This window comes from Lynx rufus, unplaced genomic scaffold (genome assembly GCF_022079265.1).
Source record: "Lynx rufus isolate CCGP_SWC_20201006 ecotype Redwood Valley unplaced genomic scaffold, mLynRuf1.p SCAF_7, whole genome shotgun sequence".
Lineage (NCBI taxonomy): Eukaryota > Metazoa > Chordata > Mammalia > Carnivora > Felidae > Lynx > Lynx rufus.
Genome location: NW_025814889.1, coordinates 90344904 through 90358706, shown reverse-complemented (window position 1 = coordinate 90358706; position 13803 = coordinate 90344904). Strand labels below are relative to the sequence as shown.

The 13803-nt window shown below is 39.7% G+C and overlaps 1 protein-coding gene across 1 annotated transcript in view; it reads left to right on the top strand.

Moving 5' to 3' along the window:
• The window catches only part of WIF1 (WNT inhibitory factor 1), a 67771-nt gene that overhangs the window by 19961 nt on the left and 34007 nt on the right, over positions 1-13803 (top strand). The gene's annotated exons all lie outside the window — the stretch shown is intronic.

The window sequence follows — 13803 nt, the reverse complement described above, 5'->3', positions numbered from 1 at the left end:
GCCTTTGAAGTGTCTGTTAACTTGTCCTGAATTTGCTGTCTATGGAATAAAATGGTTCAGGCAAGAAAAAAAAAAAGCCTGGTAGGTAGACACAAATTACTGTTTATAAACTGCTGGCTTCTCTGCTGCAGAGAATCTCCTGTAGCCACTTCAAGGACAGGAGCCCTCACCTGCTTCTTTGAGCAAAATCTCCTGCAGCGAACAGGTGGCAAACAGAAGGGAAATGGACAGGTCTGATGGAGGGATTCTCAGCCACCCTGTTGGCTCACCCTAAGCAATCTCACCAATTGGTTATCAACATGTATCTCTGTAGTTTAGAAAATATCAGAAATTGATAAAGGCAACAGTGTGCATCCAGGATATCTGTGCAGCAAATTTCCAGGTTTGCACATTTCTGAGATTACTCATGAGGTCTTAGATTGTAAGAGCACAGAACTAATACATTGACACTTTAAGAACTAGCTCTTTATTGAGCCCAGTTCTCTACCCGGTTTTCTATGCAGAAAGAATTCTGTTCTTCCCAAATGCTCAGGAGGGTGTTGATGTTAAACGCTGGAAGGATTTGTCAAGGGCTGCCTCCACTCAGAATCATAAACTCTTAGAAGGGAAGGGAATCTTAAAGGTTCTTTCAACCACCTGCATTTTCAGATTAGAAAACCACGGACCAGGGGTGATGCCAGACATTGTGAGAATCACAGAGTTAGCAACAAAGCTGGCAAAAGAACATATCTTCTGACAGAGAGAGCTTCCCACTTTGTTTTCGTCTGAAACTTAAGGCTATGAGAGGGTTAATAACACCATATCACAATTCAACAGTCCCATAAAATGTGGAAGGAAAGAATTGCCTATAATTTTTCTCCCAGAATGAAGAATAAGGAAGTCTGTTGATCTGTTTTTAGGTTACACAGTCTAGCAAACACACAAACACATGTGCGCACGAGCACGTGCGCGTGCACACACACACACACACACACTAATGTGAAATTTTGAGGCAAAGCCAATGGGTTGGTCACTGCTCTGAATAACAGGATGAGGCAATAGCTGGAGAGGGCACTGGTCGGTTCTGGCCATCATACATTTCACCCAGCACCAGTGGCCAAGACGTGGTAGGTATTTAGCAATGGTAGTGCCCCAAATCTCAAGCTGATATCAGTATTGGGGTTTTTTTCTCTTTCATTTTAACAACTGTGTAATGGAGACAGTGGTAGGGAAGTATTATGGAAAGCACACTGAGCCAGTCTTGATGGATGGGCCTTGGAAATATAACTTAACCTCCCTGGCCCTCAGTTTCCCCAAATGATCTCCTAGACTTTTTCCAGCTCTAAAGTGTCATGTCTCCCCATCAGAGGGGCTTTGTGAAGACTGACCTGTTTACAAAGCTCTCTGAGATCCCTTATTGTGGAAATTCCAACAGTATCAAAAGAAATACAGATACAAAATTTTCAATGACATTTGAAAAGTGTTTAATAGTCAGATGATATATATCTATAAAAATAGTGTTGTTTTTAGGTGATTTTGAAAAGTTGGCCTGACCCTGTGTTAGCCTGTTTCTAAAAGCCTGGGTTCATAGGTTGGCTTTGTCTTCTATCCACTGCCTATGGAGGAAGAACAACATGACGTTAGCACAAAGTGTGGTGACCCTTTTGTTCTGATGTCCTCCTTTCAGTTCATTTTAGAACACTGGCTCTTTCTTCGAGGTGAATTCCTTCCCCTAGAATCCACCAATCCTAGAATTACAACCTCTCTCCCTTTTCTTCCTTCTTCCATTTAATAAACACGATGTTTCTCCATGGTCCTAGAACTGCTATTACTTCAATTTCCCCTAATAATATCACCCCAAGAAATATGGTACAACCAAAGAAAAGCGCTGAAGATGGAAATATATAAGAGAAAATGTCAAGGTGATTCTAAAAACAGGCTGATGGAAAGAGTACTGCAGAAATATTTACTCTCTGGGAGGAAGATAATTTAGAAATAAGTACTAAGGAAAGATTTGATTTTCTGGAACAAAGAAATTTTGGAGGGATCAGGAAGAGTAATATAGAGTAGCATAAACAAAGGATAAAACTTCGGAGTGGAAAAATTAGAAAAAGAAGTAGACAATGTACAGCCCAGAGCAGGAGGACTGGAGAGTGAATGCTGACAGGGAAGCTGCTTGTGAATGCAAAAGTCTTTTTAGGTCAATAGTCGATCAGCAGAGCAGAAAGGGATCTCAGCCTCTCTCAGCATATAGGCCAGATCTTTAACTACCTTCTGTAGGAACTCTGCCATCATCTTTGGCTATCCAGAGTTTCATCATTTTGATGGCCCACATTTTGTCTCCATCCAGAATCTTCCTTGCTACAATGAAATCTAGTTGCTATACTTTTCAGGACTTGAGAACAACAGCCAAAAGTTCATTTACATCAAAGTAGGACTCCCTTTCCAGAATGATATGTAAACAACAAACAAAACAAGAAGAACTAGAGACAACACTGAACTTGAAAAAGTAGTCAGTCTGAATACTTAATTTTCAAAAACACTCCTTCATAAGACTTCTTAAATGGTTTCAGTAGATTTTTGGTATCTTTTTCTAAATCCTTCTGATTCGTTCGTATCATTTAAAATAGATATTAATATTTTTTAAATTCTCGATTCTTTTTTTATTTTTATTTTTAAATTTCATTTTATTATTATTTTCTTGAGAGAGAGAGATAGAGCACATGCAAGTGAATGATGGGCAGAGGGAGAGGAAGGGAGAGAGAGAATCCCAAACAAGCGCTGTAAGCAGCATGGAGCCCAACACAGGTCTCGAGCTCCTGACTCTGAGTTCATGACCTGAGCTGAAATCAAGACTTGAACGTTTAACCAATTGAGCCACCCAGATGCCCCTGCAATTCTTGCTTTTTAATTGAATTAATTTTTAATTAACCTACAATGTTATTTTAATTTTAAGTGTACAACATAGTGATTTGACAATTAAGTGTAGTCACCATCTGTCACCATACAACGTTATTACAATTTTATTGGCTGTATTCCCTATGCTGTACGTTTCATCTTCGTGACTTATTTTATAACTGGAAGTTTGGACTTCTTAATCTTCCTCTTTTTCACCTGTTGAACCACCCCTCTCCCCTCTGGCAACCACCAGTTTGTTCTCTAAATAGATACTAGTATCCTATCTAATGCATGACATGAAGGAAGAATTTTACACACAGTAAATTTCATAATCAAGTTGACTTTTTCCATATAGCAGAAGATTGCTAACTCATATTCAGTTTGTAACAAACTATGATTTTCCAGATCTGATTTCTCTAGTTTCAGCTGCTCCCTCATACCTCAATGGTTGGCTTTTTGTCCCTGCAAATTTTATTCTAGTTTTAGTGTTGAAATGTTTTAATTGATTAAGAACATTTAGGTGCTTCTGTCTTCCAGAGTATTAAAACCCACTTAATTTAAGAAAGGCTACAGCTTTTGTAAGCACCTTCACACTTTTTTTTTTTTACAAAAGCCACTCATAGGAAATCTTGATAGATTGGTTTCCAAGACCAGTCTGAATGTAATACCACACAAACTCTTAAACTCTTAAACTGATTGTTTAGCCATCCTATAGAAGAGTGAAGGCTGGACTTCCCAATTGTAGGAAGCAATCAATAGTGATTTTGACATAAAGGTAGACTCTCTATTGCTTCCTGCCCTTTCTTTTGAGGAAGGACGTCAATTGAGGAAGCACTATTTGTTTCTTGTGACCCTATGTTGATATCTAGGTTATTCTTCAAGGTGTGAGAGTCATAGAAACAGATACTGATGTTAACAGGTCTATAATTTCCAAAGCCATCCTTTTTTTCTTTTTTGCAAAGAAAAAAAATACAGGAGACTCATTTCTCAATACCTTTTAGTTTCCACACATTCATACAAGTCACGAGTTAGATCTTATTGGCCCTGCTGATTTGTGTACATCTGGTTTTCCCATTGGCCTATTTCCTTTCCTCTTTATGTAGCCTGTGGCCTTCTGTCACAACTGGACAGAAACTGGACCAAAACCAGCTCACTGATACCTCCTTAAAAACAATCAAACAGAAGATGTTAAAAGCTTGATCCTTTTCCCCTTCAGTGTACTGGTCTTCTTTGATCATCTGTGTGTGTGTGTGTGTGTGTGTGTGTGTGTGTGTGTAGGGCTTTGAAATTATTTTTATTAAATGAAGTTGGACAATTAAAATAGATTGGTAAATAGTTACAGTCTCTGAATTTAGGAATTATATATAATCAAATAGAGGAGATACGGAATCAAATATCATGTGTTTTAATGTAGATGGTACAATGAAGGCATTGCGAGTCAGTAATTCAAATTTTAATTGGAAAGCTAGTAACATATTTACAAGTGCAGAAGTTTTATAAAGTGACAGTAGAGTCACAAAGATTACTTTAATGGTGCTATTTTGAACTAAGGAATCTAACGGTTTATAAATTTGCTGGAAATTAGCTTGGCAACTTTTTTCTATTGAACTATAGTTGACACACTGTGTTACATTATTTTCAGGTGTACAACACAGTGATTCGACAAGCGTGTGTGTTTTGCCATGTTCACCACAAGTGTAGCTACCAGCTGTCACCATAAAACGCCATTACAATACCATTGATTATATTCCATATGCTGTATGTTTTATTCCTGTAACGTATCCACTCTATAACTGGAAGCCTGGATCTCCCATTCCCCTCCCCTTTGGCAATTTTCAGATATGCTCCCAAAAAATGCTACTTCATGGTAACAGGCAACAGAACTAAGGTGACACTGTCGGGGGTAGTAATAGTTGTGAAGAGAGGGTGAAGATACAAAAATAACTCCTTTGATGTGTCCCCCAACTTTATTTATTGGTTTTGGCTTTATAGTCTCATCTCTCCTTAAAGATCTGATGTTTAGTCTAAAAGGATGGGACTCCTCTTTCCTTGCATATCTTTCATTCTGTCGTTAAATGTTCCTTCAATTCAGACTTCTTCTTTGTCCCCTTCAATCCATCAGAGAACTCTGTTGGTTTTTTTGGTTTTTGTTTTTAACTACTGTGACCATGGGTTAGATACTTTTCTTCCCAAGTCTTTTTTTGCATGCATACTGCCCTTCCTCCCAAAGTGAAGCCAATTAAACTACCCTAAACACTTACATTTTAAATTTAGTAATAGTATAATTTAGCTTAACGAGAGAGAGGAGTAAATACCAATCTTAGATAATGTAGATAATGGGATAACGGCTTCCTAGCCTTTACTAAGTGAATATATTTTCTACTTATGTTTTTAATCGTTTGCTGGAGGTCTTTTTCCCCCTGAACTATTTTTGAAAGCACACAAGCTACACAATTAAGTAAAAACTTAACTGGCTTTGATTAAATTGCTTTGCACAAGTGAGTGTCTATTGGATTGGGGAGAAATATTTATTTATCCTTTTAAGCTTTCCAAAAATCCTGCCTGTTAATGTACCCACACCCAAGTTCAGGGGCCCGAAGAGTTCAAGGCTGACAGTAGCTGTGAAAAGTTTCATAGCCTTTTAAGAAAGTTCAACAGCTATGTTTGGGGAAGAAATATATGTATTATGCAAGACTGCTAGCTAATGCAGAGATTGTTACATATGGAATTCATAAAGGTCCAATTACAGGACCATCACTGTTTGCCATGGTTTTAACTTATGTAAGTTATTGATTATACTTTCATGAGATCATAATCAAAAGGTTGTTCTTTGGTAATGGTGTGTTAGAAGAGCTTTATCCTGAACTTCAAAGCCATCCTCTGAGCCCCAAGAACAAAGGCTGAGAAGTTTGAACCAGGGCCAGAATCAGTCTGTATGAGTTAACGATGTTCCAGACCATCCGGGAGCCGAATCAACCCATCCACGTGCATGAACTTTCTCTCATCACATCAAATCAACAGTCATCACTAAAAGATGACAGTTGATTCAGCTTTAATGTGCTTTTTTTTTTCTTTAATGACTCAGTTTGACTAACTATGGTGTCTGCTCACATCCGCCTCATTACCCATTTGTTTTAACTGTAAAGTACTGTCGTTCACTATGTGCTCTCTGGAGAGAGTCATGGTCATTAACTAGGTTTACATCTAGGAAGGGAAATTGAAAGTCCTAAGGAATTTACAGCAAATAATTCTTAGAAATGAGAAAGCTAATGCATAACATATAATAATTAAAAAGAAATAGAGGAGGGCTCACATTTGTGCTAATATTCCGGCATATGTTAAGTGGGCAAAATAGAAAGACAGTGAGGTTACCAACGGAAATATGCTGCCTCCTCTTTGGTTCCTACCTAAGATCCTTATGTAAGGACCCGAGGCTTAAAACTATTACACCAAATAAGCAAAATGCCACCGTGTGTGATCACATTGTGCAGTCTTTACTGATTCTCACAGCAGCCCCTGTAAACCTACTGTATAGGTGACTTTCTCCCTGGGCCTTTGGATGACTCCTCAGGCAGATCCTGGACTTTCTCTAGTTAGCCAAAGATAATAAAATGTCTTCTGATTACTTTAGTGCTAAGATTATTCTTATTTCAGTAATTAAAATATCCACTGCTCTGTAAAAATTCCAGACTGCGTTCAGAGTTAAAACCCCTCCCCTCCCTTAGCTGCAGCCTGGAAGGCACCATGATTGACTCTTCTCCAACTCCTCTAGGGCTGAAAGGCTGGGGGGCAGGTGGGGGGCCTGGGAAACAGAGACAAGAGATAAGAGACAGGGCTTTGGTGTCGCGTACAGTTTCCTGTGGCCCCAGAGGATGTTTAGAGCTGATCTTGTTACTGAGGGCACTTTCTGGGGTTCCTCCACTGGGAGCATTGGATTCCTTTGCCTGTGATGGAGGGCTGCTTCCCGTCCTGCTGGATGCTGAAAAACACACTGCCCTGCCCGCTCTGGTCCTGCCCACACTGGCCTCCTTCTCTTTTCTGAATGTGCCAGGTACCTTCCCACCTGAGGGGCTTAGTACCATGATTCTTTTCTGCTGGTGTGCACTTCCTTCAGATGTGCTCAATGTATTTGGTTATTTACAAGTTTTCCAACACTCATATTTACTCACTTGTATTGATATAAAAAGTTTTCTGACAAAGACAGCAACGGAGAGTATGTGGTTTTAAAAGTACTGTTTTATTTTTTTTATTTTTTTTTCAACGTTTATTTATTTTTGGGACAGAGAGAGACAGAGCATGAACGGGCGAGGGGCAGAGAGAGAGGGAGACACAGAATCGGAAACAGGCTCCAGGCTCTGAGCCATCAGCCCAGAGCCTGACACGGGGCTCGAACTCACGGAACGCGAGATCGTGACCTGGCTGAAGTCGGACGCTTAACCGACTGTGCCACCCAGACGCCCCTTAAAAGTACTGTTTTAAATCAGTAGTACATATTACCTGTATTGTGTAGCACAGCATTAGGCAAGGTGAGGGTTGCAGAAGAGGTCTCAGTCTCTCTCTTTGAGAAACTCTAATAATAATACTCTTGATCTGAACTTACTAAAGGAAATAAGAGTATTTACTCCTGTTTAAATTAAACTCAGTGTTTTATCTCATACAACCAACTTCTTGTATTAATATCTGAGTAGAAAGAAATCATGTAATCGGTAAAATTATGGTTAAATTATACTGTGCTTTTATTTCCAAAACACATTTGATTTTCCTAGATCTTACCTTTTACCCTACAGATCAATCTCAGCCAACAGCTCTGACCCTGGCAAAGATTTTAAAGTAAATTAATTCTAATTAATTAATAACAAAAATGTTACCAAATTGAAACATGAACAGAAGAATGTCATTATGTTAGCTGAACTTTCTTCTTTCTTTCTTTGACTCATCCAATTTATTTATCCAATGTCTCCATTTATTGAGCCCTTTCAATGTGCCAGGCACTGCTCTAGGTACTGAAAATACAGCAGTGAACACAAGAGAGTGATGGCCCTTGTAAAGCTTAGGAGGAGATACGTAATTTGTTAAATGTTTAAATGGACATATATCAAGTGATGATAAGTCCTAGTGAAAAACATAAAGCGGAGAATAAGAATATGCATGGTGGGGGCTGCTGTGTCAGAGAGGATGGTCAGGCAAGGCTGCTTGGATGAGATGACATTTTACTAGAAAGGAATAAAATTTAAAAGGGGGTAAGCTATGTGGCTATCTGGGGGAAAAGCACCCCAGCAGAAGGCATAGTTAGTGCCAGGTCCCTCCGACGGGAGTATACCTGGCACATTAAGAAGCAGCAAGGAAACCAGCATGGCAGGACCAGAGTGAGCGGGGAGCTACAGCTAATGATCATGCAGCCCGGGGGGAAGCATCACTGTATCACTTGCGATGTGTTATTGTCTGTGAATTAAAGCTTATTCATTCAACACAAATGCCAGTATTCGCTGTTTTTCTTTATTAAAAAGCTTTTTATTGAGGCACCTGGGTAGCTCAGTCTGTTAAGCAACCCGACTCTTGATTTCGGCTCAGGTCATGATCTCACGGTTCATAAGTTTGAGCCCCACGTCGGGCTCTGCACTGACAGCCTGGAGTCTGGTTGGCATTCTCTCCCTCTCTCCCTCTGCCTCTCTCCCCTTATGCTCTCTCTCTCTCTCTCTCAAAATAAATAAACTTTAAAAAAAAAAGCATTTTATTATGGAGAATTTCAAGCATATACAAATATTGAGAGAATAGAAAAATGAGCAGCCATTTATCCATCACCCAGATTCAAGAATCATTAATTCATGGCCATCCATGTTTTATCTATACTCCCTACCCATGCCCCCCTCCCATAGTATATTTTGAAATAATCTCAGGTGTCATGTAATTTTATCTATTAATATTTTAGTATGTATCTATAAAAGATAAAAAAAGTTTTTTTAAAAATCCCCCAAACCATTAAAAATAATTCTTTAACATCATCAAATATCTGGTTAGTGTTTACATTTCCAACTATTGCCCATACATTTTTAAAGGTTCGTTTATTTGAATGAGAATCCAAGAAAGGTGCACACCCTGTGCCCACTAATCTTTAGGTTTCCCCTCCATCTCTCTCTCTTTCCTTATTCCTTCAAATTTTTGTTGAGGACCCTGGGTGTTTGGCCCATAGTGTCCCATAGCCTGGATTTCATTGATTATATCTTTGTGGTGTAGTTTTACTTATTCTTCTATCCTGTAAATTCCCTGTAGAATCATAGTCAATAAGACATTTCTCATTTGTTTTAAAGCTAAAGAAATACGGCAATTCCAATTTTACCTATTTACGCTAACCTCACCTGTAAGCCCACAGCTGCACTAAACAGAAAAGGAAAATATTTTTTTAGACTATTTTCACAGCCCCTTGTTCCTTATGAACTCTACTCCTAGGCCCACAGCACATAGCTGATTCCTTCAGGACCCACGGGAACCCCCTTGATCACATTCCTCTAGCCCCAAACACTCAGAAATCCCCAGAATGTTCCTTTCTACGTGTGCGTTCTTCCACTGTCTAGAAATTCCCACTAGCATGCCCCAGCAATAAGAGAATTGTGTATTGATCCTGTTTATAATGACTACCATTTGTTGAAAGCTTCCCATGTGTCAACATTGGTTACCTACTTTAGCCATTACTTACTTTCATCCTTGCAAAAACACCATAGAGTAGGTGCTGGCCCCACTTCGGTTCCTCAAACTTGCCAAAGTCCTGCCAGAGCTTACGCACCTGATCTTACCTCTGCCAAAAATGTTGCCCCCTGTCACCTGTTTAACGTCTGCCCCATAAGCAGATATCAGTTCTGCCATTCTTTCTCAGGCAAGCCTTTCTTGACAATTAGGCAAGCTAAGCCTAATTACATATTCCCAAAATGCTACATGCTTCTCCCCTAAAGCATCTTATCACGGTCTTAATTTTTTTAGTTATTTGGTTAATGACCAACTCCCTTTCAGTCTGCTAGCTCCATAAGCATAAATACTAGATCTGTTTTTGGTCTTCCTTGGCATTGTAGGTGTATACAATGTCTGTTGCCTGCCACACTCAATAGATAAGAGGCTAGGACTATGCCCAAGACCAACTGGTAAGTAATGGAATGAGAATTCAAGCCAAGTTGGTCTTACTGTAGCCCAGATTTCACCCATATTCACCCCAGCCTGTGGATGTTGTTGTTTTGGACTGTTAGCAGTCTCCATAGAGAGCCAGCTTGGGACCAGCTTGAGTCTCCTTGTGTATGGCCCCGTTATCTCCTATTTCCTGCTGACTTGTGATTGGGATGCCAGTGTCTACCTCTCTCAATCAAGGGTTCACAAGTATCCTGGGCTTCTGTTTCATTTAAAGTCAGAAGTTTCATGACTGGGAATGGACATGGTAAGATGTGATTTACCGATTTTTTTAGGGGATGAATAGTTTGACTCAAAGCTTGAATTTATTTTTTATAAAAAGCTTTTATGCCACCAAAACTGTTAGTCACTAGGGATTCAAATAAAAATAGACAAAGTCCCTTCCATAGAGGAGAATTTAATGGGGAAGACAAGTAAACAGATTGTTACTGTAAGTACAATAGTAAAGATAAGGGGCAAAGTGCAGGAAAGAAGAATCTGGGACGGGAAAGTTTTACCAAAGAGATGATATTTCACCTGTGCCTGGAGAGGTAAGTCAAAGTTTGCGTGGTGGACAAGAGAAGGGAGTGGACATTCCGGGCATAGAGTAGGGAGCAGGATTCAGGAGAGAGCATGGCAGTTCAGTGGACTTAAAGCTTACTGGACCTAAGATTGGACTCAAAGTTTGCTGGAACTAAGATGTGAGAGAAGAGGCCGGTGGTCAGAGCCAAACGTAAAGCTGTTGCTAAACTCTTCCTCGTGATTAGAAACTATTAAGAGTTTCACGTGGGAGTAGTGGTGTGGCCCAGTTGGCATTTATGAGGAAAAAAATGGATGATAGTGTAGCCTGGAAGGCATAAATCCAGATAGCATGAGTTAATGGGGAGATAGGTTAAGGGACAATTACGGGAGCCTATGTGAGAAATGCCTGAATTTTGGTAGTAACAGTGGGAAGGAAAAGAAGGGAACAGATTTGAGAAATCAGGGATAGTTTGTGGAGATGCCTGGTCAGAAAAAAGTTAGGGGTATAGAAAGACTGCCAAGTTTGTTCCTTGGGTAATCAGGTATACAGTGCTATCTAAAGAAATGTGAGTGCACAGGTTCATCAGGAAGGTGATGAGTTTGGTTCAAATAAATTAGACCCAAGGAGGGACGTCTGGTAGACAGCTACCAACATGAACTGAGAGCTAAGAAGAAGCATGGAAAGTGGAGATAAAAATCTGGAGGTCATTGAAATGGCGGTATAAAGTCACAGAAATAGATAAAATACTTCAAGAAGAGGGCAGAGGCAAGAAGAGGAGAGCAGGAGTTGTTTCCTGGAAACATCAACATTTTAAGGCAGTGGCTCTTAACCATTTTTTTTTTCTTTTTGAATCATGGACTCCTTTAAGAATGTGAGGAGAGGGGCGCCTGGGTGGCTCAGTCGGTTAAGCGTCCGACTTTGGCCGACTTCGGCTTGATCTCACGGTCCGTGAGTTCGAGCCCCACGTTGGGCTCTGTGCTGACCGCTCAGAGCCTGGAGCCTGTTTCAGATTCTGTGTCTCCCTCTCTCTCTGACCCTCCCCCGTTCATGCTCTGTCTCTCTCTGTCTCAAAAATAAATAAACGTTAAAAAAAAAAATTAAAAAAAAAAAAAAAAAGAATGTGAGGAGAGCCAGGGTCTGCTGTGCCCAGAAAAACAGTCACATATATATGAACACATAAGCTATGGTGTGTGGGCCCACCTTCAGAACTCTTTTTCCAGGTGCCATTATAGAAAGAGAAGCCTGGGAAGACCATTACAGAAAGATAGACAGGAGGAGAGGAGGAGTTTATGGACACTGTTGCTGATATAGACAAAGATTATAATAAAAATTTTCAGAGAATACAGGAGAGATTAAGATGGAAAGTGCTCATTGGCTGTAACAACCTGGAGGCCATCTGTGACCTTTTATGAAGACATTTTAATAGCGATGAGGGCAACAGCCTTACCTCAGTGAGCCGAAGACTGATGAGCAAGAACACTGCAGCCATGAGTATAGACTCCTCCGGAAGCATGGTGCTGACAGGAAGGAAGAAAGAGAGCCTCGTGGCGACAGGGTTGGGTTTTAACCTTTTAGTCCAATTAATATACATGAGGGACGATGGCATTATTGATAGAGCCAATCTCAGAGGATATGGGAAGGAAGCTGACTGAATGTGGATGTGGGCTATTTGTAGGTGGATGGAAGAAAAGTTGAGAGAATTCATGTGTAGCCATTTCTGTTTCCTTTGTGAATATGATCCAGTCATCAGTCGAGCAATGATAGCAGGGATGGGGCAGAGGACTTTGGGGGAAACTATGGAATTGGTGTGTGGGGGGAAGGGAAAGACCAGACATGTTTAAAAGAATTGCTCAGGGGTGTCAGGGGGCAACTGAAGTTGGCCCCATAGATTTAGCCAGTCCTCAGATTATGGATTTTCATCATCAGTGTTCTCCAAGAAATTGCTTCAGCTCTGCCTCAGTTTCTCATTTTCTTATAAAGGATGAATAATGCATGTCTTAGTAACAGTTTTAAAATAGCAAGTATCTAGAGGAACTTAGAAGATTAAAAAGGATGATTACGCTGCATGTTCTAGGCAATGGCTTTTCCTGAAGTATAAAAATAAATTTATAGTGACGACCGCTATTTGAATCTTTTGCTAGTAACACTAGTTCCCTAAAATCTAAAACTAAAATTACAGACTTTTTTTTTTTTCTCTATTTGGTTTCTAGATAGGAACAGAGAAACTGGTCATCGGAGGCATCTTGTAACATAGTATCCTGATATATGAAATTGTGACTATATGGACAAAGAAGTCAAATTAAGGCATATCTCTTATTTACCAAATAGTTTAATGCATTTTTTTCAAAACATAAAGTCAAGAAGGAAAGTCTGGTTTTTTTTCTGGCTTTTATCAAGACGTAAGTTAACACTGTCCATGTGGTTTCAATAAAAGTATATTAAAGAATTTTAGAAAACTACCTGAAGCTAAAACTAAGACAAACATGACCTAATGGTAAATATTTTTAAAGTCATCACTGAGAACATCCACTGACATTTCTAAGTCAGTTAAAGATTTCCGGATACTTTTTATAGTGGAATGAAATAAATATACATCCCAGGAGATAACTCTACATTAAAAAGAACACTGAAAGAAATGGGACATCAGTCTTGCCCCTTTCAAGCTACTTATAGGTGCTACACAAATTTATTTCTACATTTGATAAAAGTCATTCTGTCCTAAAAAATGTGATGTACTGGGGCGCCTGGGTGGCGCAGTCGGTTAAGCGTCCGGCTTCAGCCAGGTCACGATCTCGCGGTCTGTGAGTTCGAGCCCCGCGTCGGGCTCTGGGCTGATGGCTCAGAGCCTGGAGCCTGTTTCTGATTCTGTGTCTCCCTCTCTCTCTGCCCCTCCCCCGTTCATGCTCTGTCTCTCTCTGTCCCAAAAATAAATAAACGTTGAAAAAAAAAAAAAATTTAAAAAAAAAAAAAAAAAAAAGTGATGTACTGAAGATACACTATTGTGTGAATTGCATGAAGGCGAGAACAAGGGAATGAGATACTGATGAAGAATAACTGTACTCCATGATGTGTGAGGATAATCGCTCAGTTTTTAAATTATTATCAAAGAAATAGCTCTTAGCCAATTCTCTCTCCACCCACCCACCCCCATATAAACAAATACCCAATGACTGCTTCTGAAGCTTTAAGAAAAGAAATATTCAAATGTACATCGTGAGATGAGAAGAAAAAAACCAGAGAAAGTACTTCTT